The sequence below is a fragment of the Phyllobates terribilis genome, unplaced genomic scaffold (assembly GCF_046119375.1).
Source record: "Phyllobates terribilis strain yellow unplaced genomic scaffold, ASM4611937v1 Scaffold_8__6_contigs__length_399053987, whole genome shotgun sequence".
In the NCBI taxonomy this organism is placed as follows: Eukaryota; Metazoa; Chordata; class Amphibia; order Anura; family Dendrobatidae; genus Phyllobates; species Phyllobates terribilis.
This window is the reverse complement of record NW_027362768.1, coordinates 346,991,435-347,007,957: the sequence shown is the minus strand read 5'-3', so window position 1 is coordinate 347,007,957 and position 16,523 is coordinate 346,991,435. Positions and strand designations below refer to the sequence as shown.

The 16,523-nt window shown below is 45.7% G+C and overlaps 12 non-coding genes and 1 pseudogene across 12 annotated transcripts; all 13 read right to left on the bottom strand.

The window, feature by feature from the left end:
• Positions 1 to 434: 434 nt before the first annotated feature.
• LOC141158280 (U2 spliceosomal RNA) lies at positions 435 to 625 on the bottom strand. The gene has a single exon (XR_012248312.1). It is a non-coding gene; the product is annotated as a U2 spliceosomal RNA (small nuclear RNA).
• Positions 626 to 1,743: 1,118 nt separating this feature from the next.
• Positions 1,744 to 1,934, bottom strand: LOC141158279 (U2 spliceosomal RNA). The gene has a single exon (XR_012248311.1). It is a non-coding gene; the product is annotated as a U2 spliceosomal RNA (small nuclear RNA).
• A 1,121-nt stretch (positions 1,935 to 3,055) lies between these two features.
• On the bottom strand, positions 3,056 to 3,246 carry LOC141157882 (U2 spliceosomal RNA). The gene has a single exon (XR_012247920.1). It is a non-coding gene; the product is annotated as a U2 spliceosomal RNA (small nuclear RNA).
• Positions 3,247 to 4,365: 1,119 nt separating this feature from the next.
• On the bottom strand, positions 4,366 to 4,556 carry LOC141158277 (U2 spliceosomal RNA). Its single transcript, XR_012248310.1, has one exon. It is a non-coding gene; the product is annotated as a U2 spliceosomal RNA (small nuclear RNA).
• A 1,121-nt stretch (positions 4,557 to 5,677) lies between these two features.
• Positions 5,678 to 5,868, bottom strand: LOC141157871 (U2 spliceosomal RNA). The gene has a single exon (XR_012247909.1). It is a non-coding gene; the product is annotated as a U2 spliceosomal RNA (small nuclear RNA).
• Positions 5,869 to 6,984: 1,116 nt separating this feature from the next.
• LOC141160182 (U2 spliceosomal RNA) lies at positions 6,985 to 7,170 on the bottom strand. Its single transcript, XR_012250143.1, has one exon. It is a non-coding gene; the product is annotated as a U2 spliceosomal RNA (small nuclear RNA).
• A 735-nt stretch (positions 7,171 to 7,905) lies between these two features.
• On the bottom strand, positions 7,906 to 8,054 carry LOC141160396 (U2 spliceosomal RNA; annotated as a pseudogene).
• A 1,118-nt stretch (positions 8,055 to 9,172) lies between these two features.
• On the bottom strand, positions 9,173 to 9,363 carry LOC141159208 (U2 spliceosomal RNA). Its single transcript, XR_012249219.1, has one exon. It is a non-coding gene; the product is annotated as a U2 spliceosomal RNA (small nuclear RNA).
• Positions 9,364 to 10,482: 1,119 nt separating this feature from the next.
• LOC141158275 (U2 spliceosomal RNA) lies at positions 10,483 to 10,673 on the bottom strand. Its single transcript, XR_012248308.1, has one exon. It is a non-coding gene; the product is annotated as a U2 spliceosomal RNA (small nuclear RNA).
• Positions 10,674 to 11,789: 1,116 nt separating this feature from the next.
• LOC141158274 (U2 spliceosomal RNA) lies at positions 11,790 to 11,980 on the bottom strand. Its single transcript, XR_012248307.1, has one exon. It is a non-coding gene; the product is annotated as a U2 spliceosomal RNA (small nuclear RNA).
• A 1,117-nt stretch (positions 11,981 to 13,097) lies between these two features.
• Positions 13,098 to 13,288, bottom strand: LOC141158273 (U2 spliceosomal RNA). Its single transcript, XR_012248306.1, has one exon. It is a non-coding gene; the product is annotated as a U2 spliceosomal RNA (small nuclear RNA).
• A 1,122-nt stretch (positions 13,289 to 14,410) lies between these two features.
• LOC141158272 (U2 spliceosomal RNA) lies at positions 14,411 to 14,601 on the bottom strand. Its single transcript, XR_012248305.1, has one exon. It is a non-coding gene; the product is annotated as a U2 spliceosomal RNA (small nuclear RNA).
• Positions 14,602 to 15,720: 1,119 nt separating this feature from the next.
• Positions 15,721 to 15,911, bottom strand: LOC141158271 (U2 spliceosomal RNA). The gene has a single exon (XR_012248304.1). It is a non-coding gene; the product is annotated as a U2 spliceosomal RNA (small nuclear RNA).
• Between the last annotated feature and the right edge of the window lie 612 nt (positions 15,912 to 16,523).

Genomic DNA, 16,523 nt, shown 5'->3' with positions numbered 1-16,523 from the left:
ACCAGCTCACATACCTGTTAGCTCAGGTGAGTTTAAAAGGCTGCTGTTGATAACAAGGGCATTTGCTAAATAGATGGTGTGTGTGCAACAATATACTGAAAGGTCAATTATATTGAGCAGCTTATCTCACCACCTGTAGTTATTTAGGTGAAAGCTCCAAAATGCTTGCCTAATATGTCTGTTTATCCAAAAGGAAGTATAGAGGGAGAGCTAGATAGATAGCATTGCATTACATTACATGGCAATGCAATGCACAGTTGCTGAAGTTGAACCAAAATGAGCTTGTCATCTGGCTTCTGCAACTTTTAACATGAAAAATCCAATGAGGAGAAGAAAAGCAAAGCCAAAGAGTCCATCCCAAAATCCGACAAACAAGCCAAATGAACAAAAAGCATTGAATTCAATTCTTTCTGATTTTAGAAACTGCATTAAAGAAGGGGTGCACCGGTCCTGGAGATACTGCAATACCAGGTCAATGCGTGGAGTGGACAGAGCAAGCTCTTTTTCCATCTCCCTGTTCTAAAAATCCATTTAATATATGGTCCCCAGATAGGGGACGTATCAGATATTAAACTGATAAGAACAGATACTACACTTGATCTTAGCCAAAAGGCCGAGAAGCGATAACCAGAATTGGTTTCCGACTACGGTGCCACCCAAGGATTCTGAAAAGTCCATTTGTGGAGATGGCCACCTGGACTCCCGTTAAGAAGACATGCTGTCAACCTCTAGATCCCTCACATGCCTGCACTTTTCGGCTTGCTGCTGCTGCAATCCACGCGTTTTAGATCTGCATAACTCCACCTCTTTTAGCACAGTACCCTCAACCCCCGGCTGTTCCCACCCGCCTCAACACCGTTGGAAGGGAGGAGAACCAATTAAGGCGGGGGGGGGGGTGGAACGAGCAGCTGTCTACCCTTAGCAGGAGGGTTGCTGATTAATTACCTCTCCTGCTGCTGCTGCTGCTGCTGGCTGTCCAGCAGCAGACTGAAGGTGGCTGCTGCTGTGCGCAGGTATATAAAGGCTCAGAGCCTATTATGACACGCGCAGCCAGCGTTCCATTGCCACATTCCGTCTACTGCAGGCGGAATACCTGGATGGATGAATGTCACTGAGAAGCTCACAGAGACCGCCATAAGCAACAGTTTAAAAGAATGCCACAGACTAATCAACCAAACTTTTTGGGTTGGTTTCTCTTTTATAGTCTGCAGGCATTAAATAAAGAAGTCAGTGTTCCAGCAGAGGGAGACAACGTTTCAGAAAAGGCATTGTAGCAAACCAAAAAAGAAATTTTAAGCGCAGCAGAGTAACCAGCTCACATACCTGTTAGCTCAGGTGAGTTTAAAAGGCTGCTGTTGATAACAAGGGCATTTGCTAAATAGATGGTGTGTGTGCAACAATATACTGAAAGGTCAATTATATTGTGCAGCTTATCTCACCACCTGTAGTTATTTAGGTGAAAGCTCCAAAATGCTTGCCTAATATGTCTGTTTATCCAAAAGGAAGTATAGAGGGAGAGCTAGATAGATAGCATTGCATTACATTACATGGCAATGCAATGCACAGTTGCTGAAGTTGAACCAAAATGAGCTTGTCATCTGGCTTCTGCAACTTTTAACATGAAAAATCCAATGAGGAGAAGAAAAGCAAAGCCAAAGAGTCCATCCCAAAATCCGACAAACAAGCCAAATGAACAAAAAGCATTGAATTCAATTCTTTCTGATTTTAGAAACTGCATTAAAGAAGGGGTGCACCGGTCCTGGAGATACTGCAATACCAGGTCAATGCGTGGAGTGGACAGAGCAAGCTCTTTTTCCATCTCCCTGTTCTAAAAATCCATTTAATATATGGTCCCCAGATAGGGGACGTATCAGATATTAAACTGATAAGAACAGATACTACACTTGATCTTAGCCAAAAGGCCGAGAAGCGATAACCAGAATTGGTTTCCGACTACGGTGCCACCCAAGGATTCTGAAAAGTATATTTGTGGAGATGGCCACCTGGACTCCCGTTAAGAAGACATGCTGTCAACCTCTAGATCCCTCACATGCCTGCACTTTTCGGCTTGCTGCTGCTGCAATCCACGCGTTTTAGATCTGCATAACTCCACCTCTTTTAGCACAGTACCCTCAACCCCCGGCTGTTCCCACCCGCCTCAACACCGTTGGAAGGGAGGAGAACCAATTAAGGCGGGGGGGGGGGGGTGGAACGAGCAGCTGTCTACCCTTAGCAGGAGGGTTGCTGATTAATTACCTCTCCTGCTGCTGCTGCTGCTGCTGGCTGTCCAGCAGCAGACTGAAGGTGGCTGCTGCTGTGCGCAGGTATATAAAGGCTCAGAGCCTATTATGACACGCGCAGCCAGCGTTCCATTGCCACATTCCGTCTACTGCAGGCGGGATACCTGGATGGCTGAATGTCACTGAGAAGCTCACAGAGACCGCCATAAGCAACAGTTTAAAAGAATGCCACAGACTAATCAACCAAACTTTTTGGGTTGGTTTCTCTTTTATAGTCTGCAGGCATTAAATGAAAGAAGTCAGTGTTCCAGCAGAGGGAGACAACATTTCAGAAAAGGCATTGTAGCAAACCAAAAAAGAAATTTTAAGCGCAGCAGAGTAACCAGCTCACATACCTGTTAGCTCAGGTGAGTTTAAAAGGCTGCTGTTGATAACAAGGGCATTTGCTAAATAGATGGTGTGTGTGCAACAATATACTGAAAGGTCAATTATATTGTGCAGCTTATCTCACCACCTGTAGTTATTTAGGTGAAAGCTCCAAAATGCTTGCCTAATATGTCTGTTTATCCAAAAGGAAGTATAGAGGGAGAGCTAGATAGATAGCATTGCATTACATTACATGGCAATGCAATGCACAGTTGCTGAAGTTGAACCAAAATGAGCTTGTCATCTGGCTTCTGCAACTTTTAACATGAAAAATCCAATGAGGAGAAGAAAAGCAAAGCCAAAGAGTCCATCCCAAAATCCGACAAACAAGCCAAATGAACAAAAAGCATTGAATTCAATTCTTTCTGATTTTAGAAACTGCATTAAAGAAGGGGTGCACCGGTCCTGGAGATACTGCAATACCAGGTCAATGCGTGGAGTGGACAGAGCAAGCTCTTTTTCCATCTCCCTGTTCTAAAAATCTATTTAATATATGGTCCCCAGATAGGGGACGTATCAGATATTAAACTGATAAGAACAGATACTACACTTGATCTTAGCCAAAAGGCCGAGAAGCGATAACCAGAATTGGTTTCCGACTACGGTGCCACCCAAGGATTCTGAAAAGTCCATTTGTGGAGATGGCCACCTGGACTCCCGTTAAGAAGACATGCTGTCAACCTCTAGATCCCTCACATGCCTGCACTTTTCGGCTTGCTGCTGCTGCAATCCACGCGTTTTAGATCTGCATAACTCCACCTCTTTTAGCACAGTACCCTCAACCCCCGGCTGTTCCCACCCGCCTCAACACCGTTGGAAGGGAGGAGAACCAATTAAGGCGGGGGGGGGGGTGGAACGAGCAGCTGTCTACCCTTAGCAGGAGGGTTGCTGATTAATTACCTCTCCTGCTGCTGCTGCTGCTGCTGGCTGTCCAGCAGCAGACTGAAGGTGGCTGCTGCTGTGCGCAGGTATATAAAGGCTCAGAGCCTATTATGACACGCGCAGCCAGCGTTCCATTGCCACATTCCGTCTACTGCAGGCGGGATACCTGGATGGCTGAATGTCACTGAGAAGCTCACAGAGACCGCCATAAGCAACAGTTTAAAAGAATGCCACAGACTAATCAACCAAACTTTTTGGGTTGGTTTCTCTTTTATAGTCTGCAGGCATTAAATGAAAGAAGTCAGTGTTCCAGCAGAGGGAGACAACGTTTCAGAAAAGGCATTGTAGCAAACCAAAAAAGAAATTTTAAGCGCAGCAGAGTAACCAGCTCACATACCTGTTAGCTCAGGTGAGTTTAAAAGGCTGCTGTTGATAACAAGGGCATTTGCTAAATAGATGGTGTGTGTGCAACAATATACTGAAAGGTCAATTATATTGTGCAGCTTATCTCACCACCTGTAGTTATTTAGGTGAAAGCTCCAAAATGCTTGCCTAATATGTCTGTTTATCCAAAAGGAAGTATAGAGGGAGAGCTAGATAGATAGCATTGCATTACATTACATGGCAATGCAATGCACAGTTGCTGAAGTTGAACCAAAATGAGCTTGTCATCTGGCTTCTGCAACTTTTAACATGAAAAATCCAATGAGGAGAAGAAAAGCAAAGCCAAAGAGTCCATCCCAAAATCCGACAAACAAGCCAAATGAACAAAAAGCATTGAATTCAATTCTTTCTGATTTTAGAAACTGCATTAAAGAAGGGGTGCACCGGTCCTGGAGATACTGCAATACCAGGTCAATGCGTGGAGTGGACAGAGCAAGCTCTTTTTCCATCTCCCTGTTCTAAAAATCCATTTAATATATGGTCCCCAGATAGGGGACGTATCAGATATTAAACTGATAAGAACAGATACTACACTTGATCTTAGCCAAAAGGCCGAGAAGCGATAACCAGAATTGGTTTCCGACTACGGTGCCACCCAAGGATTCTGAAAAGTATATTTGTGGAGATGGCCACCTGGACTCCCGTTAAGAAGACATGCTGTCAACCTCTAGATCCCTCACATGCCTGCACTTTTCGGCTTGCTGCTGCTGCAATCCACGCGTTTTAGATCTGCATAACTCCACCTCTTTTAGCACAGTACCCTCAACCCCCGGCTGTTCCCACCCGCCTCAACACCGTTGGAAGGGAGGAGAACCAATTAAGGCGGGGGGGGGGGGGTGGAACGAGCAGCTGTCTACCCTTAGCAGGAGGGTTGCTGATTAATTACCTCTCCTGCTGCTGCTGCTGCTGCTGGCTGTCCAGCAGCAGACTGAAGGTGGCTGCTGCTGTGCGCAGGTATATAAAGGCTCAGAGCCTATTATGACACGCGCAGCCAGCGTTCCATTGCCACATTCCGTCTACTGCAGGCGGGATACCTGGATGGCTGAATGTCACTGAGAAGCTCACAGAGACCGCCATAAGCAACAGTTTAAAAGAATGCCACAGACTAATCAACCAAACTTTTTGGGTTGGTTTCTCTTTTATAGTCTGCAGGCATTAAATGAAAGAAGTCAGTGTTCCAGCAGAGGGAGACAACATTTCAGAAAAGGCATTGTAGCAAACCAAAAAAGAAATTTTAAGCGCAGCAGAGTAACCAGCTCACATACCTGTTAGCTCAGGTGAGTTTAAAAGGCTGCTGTTGATAACAAGGGCATTTGCTAAATAGATGGTGTGTGTGCAACAATATACTGAAAGGTCAATTATATTGTGCAGCTTATCTCACCACCTGTAGTTATTTAGGTGAAAGCTCCAAAATGCTTGCCTAATATGTCTGTTTATCCAAAAGGAAGTATAGAGGGAGAGCTAGATAGATAGCATTGCATTACATTACATGGCAATGCAATGCACAGTTGCTGAAGTTGAACCAAAATGAGCTTGTCATCTGGCTTCTGCAACTTTTAACATGAAAAATCCAATGAGGAGAAGAAAAGCAAAGCCAAAGAGTCCATCCCAAAATCCGACAAACAAGCCAAATGAACAAAAAGCATTGAATTCAATTCTTTCTGATTTTAGAAACTGCATTAAAGAAGGGGTGCACCGGTCCTGGAGATACTGCAATACCAGGTCAATGCGTGGAGTGGACAGAGCAAGCTCTTTTTCCATCTCCCTGTTCTAAAAATCTATTTAATATATGGTCCCCAGATAGGGGACGTATCAGATATTAAACTGATAAGAACAGATACTACACTTGATCTTAGCCAAAAGGCCGAGAAGCGATAACCAGAATTGGTTTCCGACTACGGTGCCACCCAAGGATTCTGAAAAGTCCATTTGTGGAGATGGCCACCTGGACTCCCGTTAAGAAGACATGCTGTCAACCTCTAGATCCCTCACATGCCTGCACTTTTCGGCTTGCTGCTGCTGCAATCCACGCGTTTTAGATCTGCATAACTCCACCTCTTTTAGCACAGTACCCTCAACCCCCGGCTGTTCCCACCCGCCTCAACACCGTTGGAAGGGAGGAGAACCATTTAAGGCGGGGGGGGGGGTGGAACGAGCAGCTGTCTACCCTTAGCAGGAGGGTTGCTGATTAATTACCTCTCCTGCTGCTGCTGCTGCTGGCTGTCCAGCAGCAGACTGAAGGTGGCTGCTGCTGTGCGCAGGTATATAAAGGCTCAGAGCCTATTATGACACGCGCAGCCAGCGTTCCATTGCCACATTCCATCTACTGCAGGCGGGATACCTGGATGGCTGAATGTCACTGAGAAGCTCACAGAGACCGCCATAAGCAACAGTTTAAAAGAATGCCACAGACTAATCAACCAAACTTTTTGGGTTGGTTTCTCTTTTATAGTCTGCAGGCATTAAATGAAAGAAGTCAGTGTTCCAGCAGAGGGAGACAACGTTTCAGAAAAGGCATTGTAGCAAACCAAAAAAGAAATTTTAAGCGCAGCAGAGTAACCAGCTCACATACCTGTTAGCTCAGGTGAGTTTAAAAGGCTGCTGTTGATAACAAGGGCATTTGCTAAATAGATGGTGTGTGTGCAACAATATACTGAAAGGTCAATTATATTGTGCAGCTTATCTCACCACCTGTAGTTATTTAGGTGAAAGCTCCAAAATGCTTGCCTAATATGTCTGTTTATCCAAAAGGAAGTATAGAGGGAGAGCTAGATAGATAGCATTGCATTACATTACATGGCAATGCAATGCACAGTTGCTGAAGTTGAACCAAAATGAGCTTGTCATCTGGCTTCTGCAACTTTTAACATGAAAAATCCAATGAGGAGAAGAAAAGCAAAGCCAAAGAGTCCATCCCAAAATCCGACAAACAAGCCAAATGAACAAAAAGCATTGAATTCAATTCTTTCTGATTTTAGAAACTGCATTAAAGAAGGGGTGCACCGGTCCTGGAGATACTGCAATACCAGGTCAATGCGTGGAGTGGACAGAGCAAGCTCTTTTTCCATCTCCCTGTTCTAAAAATCCATTTAATATATGGTCCCCAGATAGGGGACGTATCAGATATTAAACTGATAAGAACAGATTTTTTTTTTTTTTATCGAAAGCCCGAATTCGTGTACAAAACCCGAGTGCGCTTAAAAAAGTGACAGGTGCCACAAAAAAAGTGCACTAGGATGCTGATCTTCTTGAAACCCTCTCCAAAAGGAGAAGGGTCCCCCAAACCATTCCCCATCCCTCCGAGCCAGAAGGCCACAGCGAGGAACAGGGACAAATAGCCACCTCCAGCCGGAGCCAGAGGCGACCCAATCTTACCCCCAATACCTGCCCGAGTTCTCACCCGAGCAAGGCACTGGGAGCCAAAGACTGTGCTCCCCTCCCGGAAGAGGGGAGCCAACAACGCTCTCCTCCCGAAAGAGGAGAGCCAGGGGGGTTCAGGGGGGAGCGGAACCTGATGGCCACACACTCCCCCCCTAGACCTGCCAAGAGAGGAACCCGTAAGGGAACCGCATCCCGACAAAATCCTAGTAAGGACGTGGACACACGTGAAAAAGTGGACACACAGTGACAAAAAAAATTAAATAAATAGTGAAGGTTTCACAGTATAATACTGCCCGGACCTTCGACCGGGAATTGAAAAATTCCCCATCCTAAGGCCAGAAGGCCCGGAATAAGGGTGTGTGTGAAGAAAGAAATATTGAAGTGCTAGTGCAAATGTGCCATAAACTCAAGTGGGGTTCCCAATCCCAGTGAGTTAAGGCACCCCAGGGTCACCACTCCTGGGGCACTTCACACTTCGGGCTTTCGATCTTCCCCGGCCCAATGGCGTCGATCCTGGGGGGCCATGCTTTCCACCAGATGACTATATTAGCCAACTGTCGTACTAACAAGCGCCTAAGCCCCAGTGTGCATAATGTATCAATCTACTAGGGCGGCCAACATCCAAAACCGCCTTTTCGAAAGATACTACACTTGATCTTAGCCAAAAGGCCGAGAAGCGATAACCAGAATTGGTTTCCGACTACGGTGCCACCCAAGGATTCTGAAAAGTCCATTTGTGGAGATGGCCACCTGGACTCCCGTTAAGAAGACATGCTGTCAACCTCTAGATCCCTCACATGCCTGCACTTTTCGGCTTGCTGCTGCTGCAATCCACGCGTTTTAGATCTGCATAACTCCACCTCTTTTAGCACAGTACCCTCAACCCCCAGCTGTTCCCACCCGCCTCAACACCGTTGGAAGGGAGGAGAACCAATTAAGGCGGGGGGGGGGGGGTGGAACGAGCAGCTGTCTACCCTTAGCAGGAGGGTTGCTGATTAATTACCTCTCCTGCTGCTGCTGCTGCTGGCTGTCCAGCAGCAGACTGAAGGTGGCTGCTGCTGGGCGCAGGTATATAAAGGCTCAGAGCCTATTATGACACGCGCAGCCAGCGTTCCATTGCCACATTCCGTCTACTGCAGGCGGGATACCTGGATGGCTGAATGTCACTGAGAAGCTCACAGAGACCGCCATAAGCAACAGTTTAAAAGAATGCCACAGACTAATCAACCAAACTTTTTGGGTTGGTTTCTCTTTTATAGTCTGCAGGCATTAAATGAAAGAAGTCAGTGTTCCAGCAGAGGGAGACAACGTTTCAGAAAAGGCATTGTAGCAAACCAAAAAAGAAATTTTAAGCGCAGCAGAGTAACCAGCTCACATACCTGTTAGCTCAGGTGAGTTTAAAAGGCTGCTGTTGATAACAAGGGCATTTGCTAAATAGTTGGTGTGTGTGCAACAATATACTGAAAGGTCAATTATATTGTGCAGCTTATCTCACCACCTGTAGTTATTTAGGTGAAAGCTCCAAAATGCTTGCCTAATATGTCTGTTTATCCAAAAGGAAGTATAGAGGGAGAGCTAGATAGATAGCATTGCATTACATTACATGGCAATGCAATGCACAGTTGCTGAAGTTGAACCAAAATGAGCTTGTCATCTGGCTTCTGCAACTTTTAACATGAAAAATCCAATGAGGAGAAGAAAAGCAAAGCCAAAGAGTCCATCCCAAAATCCGACAAACAAGCCAAATGAACAAAAAGCATTGAATTCAATTCTTTCTGATTTTAGAAACTGCATTAAAGAAGGGGTGCACCGGTCCTGGAGATACTGCAATACCAGGTCAATGCGTGGAGTGGACAGAGCAAGCTCTTTTTCCATCTCCCTGTTCTAAAAATCCATTTAATATATAGTCCCCAGATAGGGGACGTATCAGATATTAAACTGATAAGAACAGATACTACACTTGATCTTAGCCAAAAGGCCGAGAAGCGATAACCAGAATTGGTTTCCGACTACGGTGCCACCCAAGGATTCCGAAAAGTCCATTTGTGGAGATGGCCACCTGGACTCCCGTTAAGAAGACATGCTGTCAACCTCTAGATCCCTCACATGCCTGCACTTTTCGGCTTGCTGCTGCTGCAATCCACGCGTTTTAGATCTGCATAACTCCACCTCTTTTAGCACAGTACCCTCAACCCCCGGCTGTTCCCACCCGCCTCAACACCGTTGGAAGGGAGGAGAACCAATTAAGGCGGGGGGGGGGGTGGAACGAGCAGCTGTCTACCCTTAGCAGGAGGGTTGCTGATTAATTACCTCTCCTGCTGCTGCTGCTGCTGCTGGCTGTCCAGCAGCAGACTGAAGGTGGCTGCTGCTGTGCGCAGGTATATAAAGGCTCAGAGCCTATTATGACACGCGCAGCCAGCGTTCCATTGCCACATTCCGTCTACTGCAGGCGGGATACCTGGATGGCTGAATGTCACTGAGAAGCTCACAGAGACCGCCATAAGCAACAGTTTAAAAGAATGCCACAGACTAATCAACCAAACTTTTTGGGTTGGTTTCTCTTTTATAGTCTGCAGGCATTAAATGAAAGAAGTCAGTGTTCCAGCAGAGGGAGACAACGTTTCAGAAAAGGCATTGTAGCAAACCAAAAAAGAAATTTTAAGCGCAGCAGAGTAACCAGCTCACATACCTGTTAGCTCAGGTGAGTTTAAAAGGCTGCTGTTGATAACAAGGGCATTTGCTAAATAGATGGTGTGTGTGCAACAATATACTGAAAGGTCAATTATATTGTGCAGCTTATCTCACCACCTGTAGTTATTTAGGTGAAAGCTCCAAAATGCTTGCCTAATATGTCTGTTTATCCAAAAGGAAGTATAGAGGGAGAGCTAGATAGATAGCATTGCATTACATTACATGGCAATGCAATGCACAGTTGCTGAAGTTGAACCAAAATGAGCTTGTCATCTGGCTTCTGCAACTTTTAACATGAAAAATCCAATGAGGAGAAGAAAAGCAAAGCCAAAGAGTCCATCCCAAAATCCGACAAACAAGCCAAATGAACAAAAAGCATTGAATTCAATTCTTTCTGATTTTAGAAACTGCATTAAAGAAGGGGTGCACCGGTCCTGGAGATACTGCAATACCAGGTCAATGCGTGGAGTGGACAGAGCAAGCTCTTTTTCCATCTCCCTGTTCTAAAAATCCATTTAATATATGGTCCCCAGATAGGGGACGTATCAGATATTAAACTGATAAGAACAGATACTACACTTGATCTTAGCCAAAAGGCCGAGAAGCGATAACCAGAATTGGTTTCCGACTACGGTGCCACCCAAGGATTCTGAAAAGTCCATTTGTGGAGATGGCCACCTGGACTCCCGTTAAGAAGACATGCTGTCAACCTCTAGATCCCTCACATGCCTGCACTTTTCGGCTTGCTGCTGCTGCAATCCACGCGTTTTAGATCTGCATAACTCCACCTCTTTTAGCACAGTACCCTCAACCCCCGGCTGTTCCCACCCGCCTCAACACCGTTGGAAGGGAGGAGAACCAATTAAGGCGGGGGGGGGGGTGGAACGAGCAGCTGTCTACCCTTAGCAGGAGGGTTGCTGATTAATTACGTCTCCTGCTGCTGCTGCTGCTGGCTGTCCAGCAGCAGACTGAAGGTGGCTGCTGCTGTGCGCAGGTATATAAAGGCTCAGAGCCTATTATGACACGCGCAGCCAGCGTTCCATTGCCACATTCCGTCTACTGCAGGCGGGATACCTGGATGGCTGAATGTCACTGAGAAGCTCACAGAGACCGCCATAAGCAACAGTTTAAAAGAATGCCACAGACTAATCAACCAAACTTTTTGGGTTGGTTTCTCTTTTATAGTCTGCAGGCATTAAATGAAAGAAGTCAGTGTTCCAGCAGAGGGAGACAACGTTTCAGAAAAGGCATTGTAGCAAACCAAAAAAGAAATTTTAAGCGCAGCAGAGTAACCAGCTCACATACCTGTTAGCTCAGGTGAGTTTAAAAGGCTGCTGTTGATAACAAGGGCATTTGCTAAATAGATGGTGTGTGTGCAACAATATACTGAAAGGTCAATTATATTGTGCAGCTTATCTCACCACCTGTAGTTATTTAGGTGAAAGCTCCAAAATGCTTGCCTAATATGTCTGTTTATCCAAAAGGAAGTATAGAGGGAGAGCTAGATAGATAGCATTGCATTACATTACATGGCAATGCAATGCACAGTTGCTGAAGTTGAACCAAAATGAGCTTGTCATCTGGCTTCTGCAACTTTTAACATGAAAAATCCAATGAGGAGAAGAAAAGCAAAGCCAAAGAGTCCATCCCAAAATCCGACAAACAAGCCAAATGAACAAAAAGCATTGAATTCAATTCTTTCTGATTTTAGAAACTGCATTAAAGAAGGGGTGCACCGGTCCTGGAGATACTGCAATACCAGGTCAATGCGTGGAGTGGACAGAGCAAGCTCTTTTTCCATCTCCCTGTTCTAAAAATCCATTTAATATATGGTCCCCAGATAGGGGACGTATCAGATATTAAACTGATAAGAACAGATACTACACTTGATCTTAGCCAAAAGGCCGAGAAGCGATAACCAGAATTGGTTTCCGACTACGGTGCCACCCAAGGATTCTGAAAAGTCCATTTGTGGAGATGGCCACCTGGACTCCCGTTAAGAAGACATGCTGTCAACCTCTAGATCCCTCACATGCCTGCACTTTTCGGCTTGCTGCAGCTGCAATCCACGCGTTTTAGATCTGCATAACTCCACCTCTTTTAGCACAGTACCCTCAACCCCCGGCTGTTCCCACCCGCCTCAACACCGTTGGAAGGGAGGAGAACCAATTAAGGCGGGGGGGGGGGGTGGAACGAGCAGCTGTCTACCCTTAGCAGGAGGGTTGCTGATTAATTACCTCTCCTGCTGCTGCTGCTGCTGGCTGTCCAGCAGCAGACTGAAGGTGGCTGCTGCTGTGCGCAGGTATATAAAGGCTCAGAGCCTATTATGACACGCGCAGCCAGCGTTCCATTGCCACATTCCGTCTACTGCAGGCGGGATACCTGGATGGCTGAATGTCACTGAGAAGCTCACAGAGACCGCCATAAGCAACAGTTTAAAAGAATGCCACAGACTAATCAACCAAACTTTTTGGGTTGGTTTCTCTTTTATAGTCTGCAGGCATTAAATGAAAGAAGTCAGTGTTCCAGCAGAGGGAGACAACGTTTCAGAAAAGGCATTGTAGCAAACCAAAAAAGAAATTTTAAGCGCAGCAGAGTAACCAGCTCACATACGTGTTAGCTCAGGTGAGTTTAAAAGGCTGCTGTTGATAACAAGGGCATTTGCTAAATAGATGGTGTGTGTGCAACAATATACTGAAAGGTCAATTATATTGTGCAGCTTATCTCACCACCTGTAGTTATTTAGGTGAAAGCTCCAAAATGCTTGCCTAATATGTCTGTTTATCCAAAAGGAAGTATAGAGGGAGAGCTAGATAGATAGCATTGCATTACATTACATGGCAATGCAATGCACAGTTGCTGAAGTTGAACCAAAATGAGCTTGTCATCTGGCTTCTGCAACTTTTAACATGAAAAATCCAATGAGGAGAAGAAAAGCAAAGCCAAAGAGTCCATCCCAAAATCCGACAAACAAGCCAAATGAACAAAAAGCATTGAATTCAATTCTTTCTGATTTTAGAAACTGCATTAAAGAAGGGGTGCACCGGTCCTGGAGATACTGCAATACCAGGTCAATGCGTGGAGTGGACAGAGCAAGCTCTTTTTCCATCTCCCTGTTCTAAAAATCCATTTAATATATGGTCCCCAGATAGGGGACGTATCAGATATTAAACTGATAAGAACAGATACTACACTTGATCTTAGCCAAAAGGCCGAGAAGCGATAACCAGAATTGGTTTCCGACTACGGTGCCACCCAAGGATTCTGAAAAGTCCATTTGTGGAGATGGCCACCTGGACTCCCGTTAAGAAGACATGCTGTCAACCTCTAGATCCCTCACATGTCTGCACTTTTCGGCTTGCTGCTGCTGCAATCCACGCGTTTTAGATCTGCATAACTCCACCTCTTTTAGCACAGTACCTTCAACCCCCGGCTGTTCCCACCCGCTTCAACACCATTGGAAGGGAGGAGAACCAATTAAGGCGGGGGGGGGAGTGGAACGAGCAGCTGTCTACCCTTAGCAGGAGGGTTGCTGAATAATTACCTCTCCTGCTGCTGCTGCTGCTGCTGCTGGCTGTCCAGCAGCAGACTGAAGGTGGCTGCTGCTGTGCGCAGGTATATAAAGGCTCAGAGCCTATTATGACACGCGCAGCCAGCGTTCCATTGCCACATTCCGTCTACTGCAGGCGGGATACCTGGATGGCTGAATGTCACTGAGAAGCTCACAGAGACCGCCATAAGCAACAGTTTAAAAGAATGCCACAGACTAATCAACCAAACTTTTTGGGTTGGTTTCTCTTTTATAGTCTGCAGGCATTAAATGAAAGAAGTCAGTGTTCCAGCAGAGGGAGACAACGTTTCAGAAAAGGCATTGTAGCAAACCAAAAAAGAAATTTTAAGCGCAGCAGAGTAACCAGCTCACATACCTGTTAGCTCAGGTGAGTTTAAAAGGCTGCTGTTGATAACAAGGGCATTTGCTAAATAGATGGTGTGTGTGCAACAATATACTGAAAGGTCAATTATATTGTGCAGCTTATCTCACCACCTGTAGTTATTTAGGTGAAAGCTCCAAAATGCTTGCCTAATATGTCTGTTTATCCAAAAGGAAGTATAGAGGGAGAGCTAGATAGATAGCATTGCATTACATTACATGGCAATGCAATGCACAGTTGCTGAAGTTGAACCAAAATGAGCTTGTCATCTGGCTTCTGCAACTTTTAACATGAAAAATCCAATGAGGAGAAGAAAAGCAAAGCCAAAGAGTCCATCCCAAAATCCGACAAACAAGCCAAATGAACAAAAAGCATTGAATTCAATTCTTTCTGATTTTAGAAACTGCATTAAAGAAGGGGTGCACCGGTCCTGGAGATACTGCAATACCAGGTCAATGCGTGGAGTGGACAGAGCAAGCTCTTTTTCCATCTCCCTGTTCTAAAAATCCATTTAATATATGGTCCCCAGATAGGGGACGTATCAGATATTAAACTGATAAGAACAGATACTACACTTGATCTTAGCCAAAAGGCCGAGAAGCGATAACCAGAATTGGTTTCCGACTACGGTGCCACCCAAGGATTCTGAAAAGTCCATTTGTGGAGATGGCCACCTGGACTCCCGTTAAGAAGACATGCTGTCAACCTCTAGATCCCTCACATGCCTGCACTTTTCGGCTTGCTGCTGCTGCAATCCACGCGTTTTAGATCTGCATAACTCCACCTCTTTTAGCACAGTACCCTCAACCCCCGGCTGTTCCCACCCGCCTCAACACCGTTGGAAGGGAGGAGAACCATTTAAGGCGGGGGGGGGGGTGGAACGAGCAGCTGTCTACCCTTAGCAGGAGGGTTGCTGATTAATTACCTCTCCTGCTGCTTCTGCTGCTGCTGGCTGTTCAGCAGCAGACTGAAGGTGGCTGCTGCTGTGCGCAGGTATATAAAGGCTCAGAGCCTATTATGACACGCGCAGCCAGCGTTCCATTGCCACATTCCGTCTACTGCAGGCGGGATACCTGGATGGCTGAATGTCACTGAGAAGCTCACAGAGACCGCCATAAGCAACAGTTTAAAAGAATGCCACAGACTAATCAACCAAACTTTTTGGGTTGGTTTCTCTTTTATAGTCTGCAGGCATTAAATGAAAGAAGTCAGTGTTCCAGCAGAGGGAGACAACGTTTCAGAAAAGGCATTGTAGCAAACCAAAAAAGAAATTTTAAGCGCAGCAGAGTAACCAGCCCACATACCTGTTAGCTCAGGTGAGTTTAAAAGGCTGCTGTTGATAACAAGGGCATTTGCTAAATAGATGGTGTGTGTGCAACAATATACTGAAAGGTCAATTATATTGTGCAGCTTATCTCACCACCTGTAGTTATTTAGGTGAAAGCTCCAAAATGCTTGCCTAATATGTCTGTTTATCCAAAAGGAAGTATAGAGGGAGAGCTAGATAGATAGCATTGCATTACATTACATGGCAATGCAATGCACAGTTGCTGAAGTTGAACCAAAATGAGCTTGTCATCTGGCTTCTGCAACTTTTAACATGAAAAATCCAATGAGGAGAAGAAAAGCAAAGCCAAAGAGTCCATCCCAAAATCCGACAAACAAGCCAAATGAACAAAAAGCATTGAATTCAATTCTTTCTGATTTTAGAAACTGCATTAAAGAAGGGGTGCACCGGTCCTGGAGATACTGCAATACCAGGTCAATGCGTGGAGTGGACAGAGCAAGCTCTTTTTCCATCTCCCTGTTCTAAAAATCCATTTAATATATGGTCCCCAGATAGGGGACGTATCAGATATTAAACTGATAAGAACAGATACTACACTTGATCTTAGCCAAAAGGCCGAGAAGCGATAACCAGAATTGGTTTCCGACTACGGTGCCACCCAAGGATTCTGAAAAGTCCATTTGTGGAGATGGCCACCTGGACTCCCGTTAAGAAGACATGCTGTCAACCTCTAGATCCCTCACATGCCTGCACTTTTCGGCTTGCTGCTGCTGCAATCCACGCGTTTTAGATCTGCATAACTCCACCTCTTTTAGCACAGTACCCTCAACCCCCGGCTGTTCCCACCCGCCTCAACACCGTTGGAAGGGAGGAGAACCAATTAAGGCGGGGGGGGGGGTGGAACGAGCAGCTGTCTACCCTTAGCAGGAGGGTTGCTGATTAATTACCTCTCCTGCTGCTGCTGCTGCTGCTGGCTGTCCAGCAGCAGACTGAAGGTGGCTGCTGCTGTGCGCAGGTATATAAAGGCTCAGAGCCTATTATGACACGCGCAGCCAGCGTTCCATTGCCACATTCCGTCTACTGCAGGCGGGATACCTGGATGGCTGAATGTCACTGAGAAGCTCACAGAGACCGCCATAAGCAACAGTTTAAAAGAATGCCACAGACTAATCAACCAAACTTTTTGGGTTGGTTTCTCTTTTATAGTCTGCAGGCATTAAATGAAAGAAGTCAGTGTTC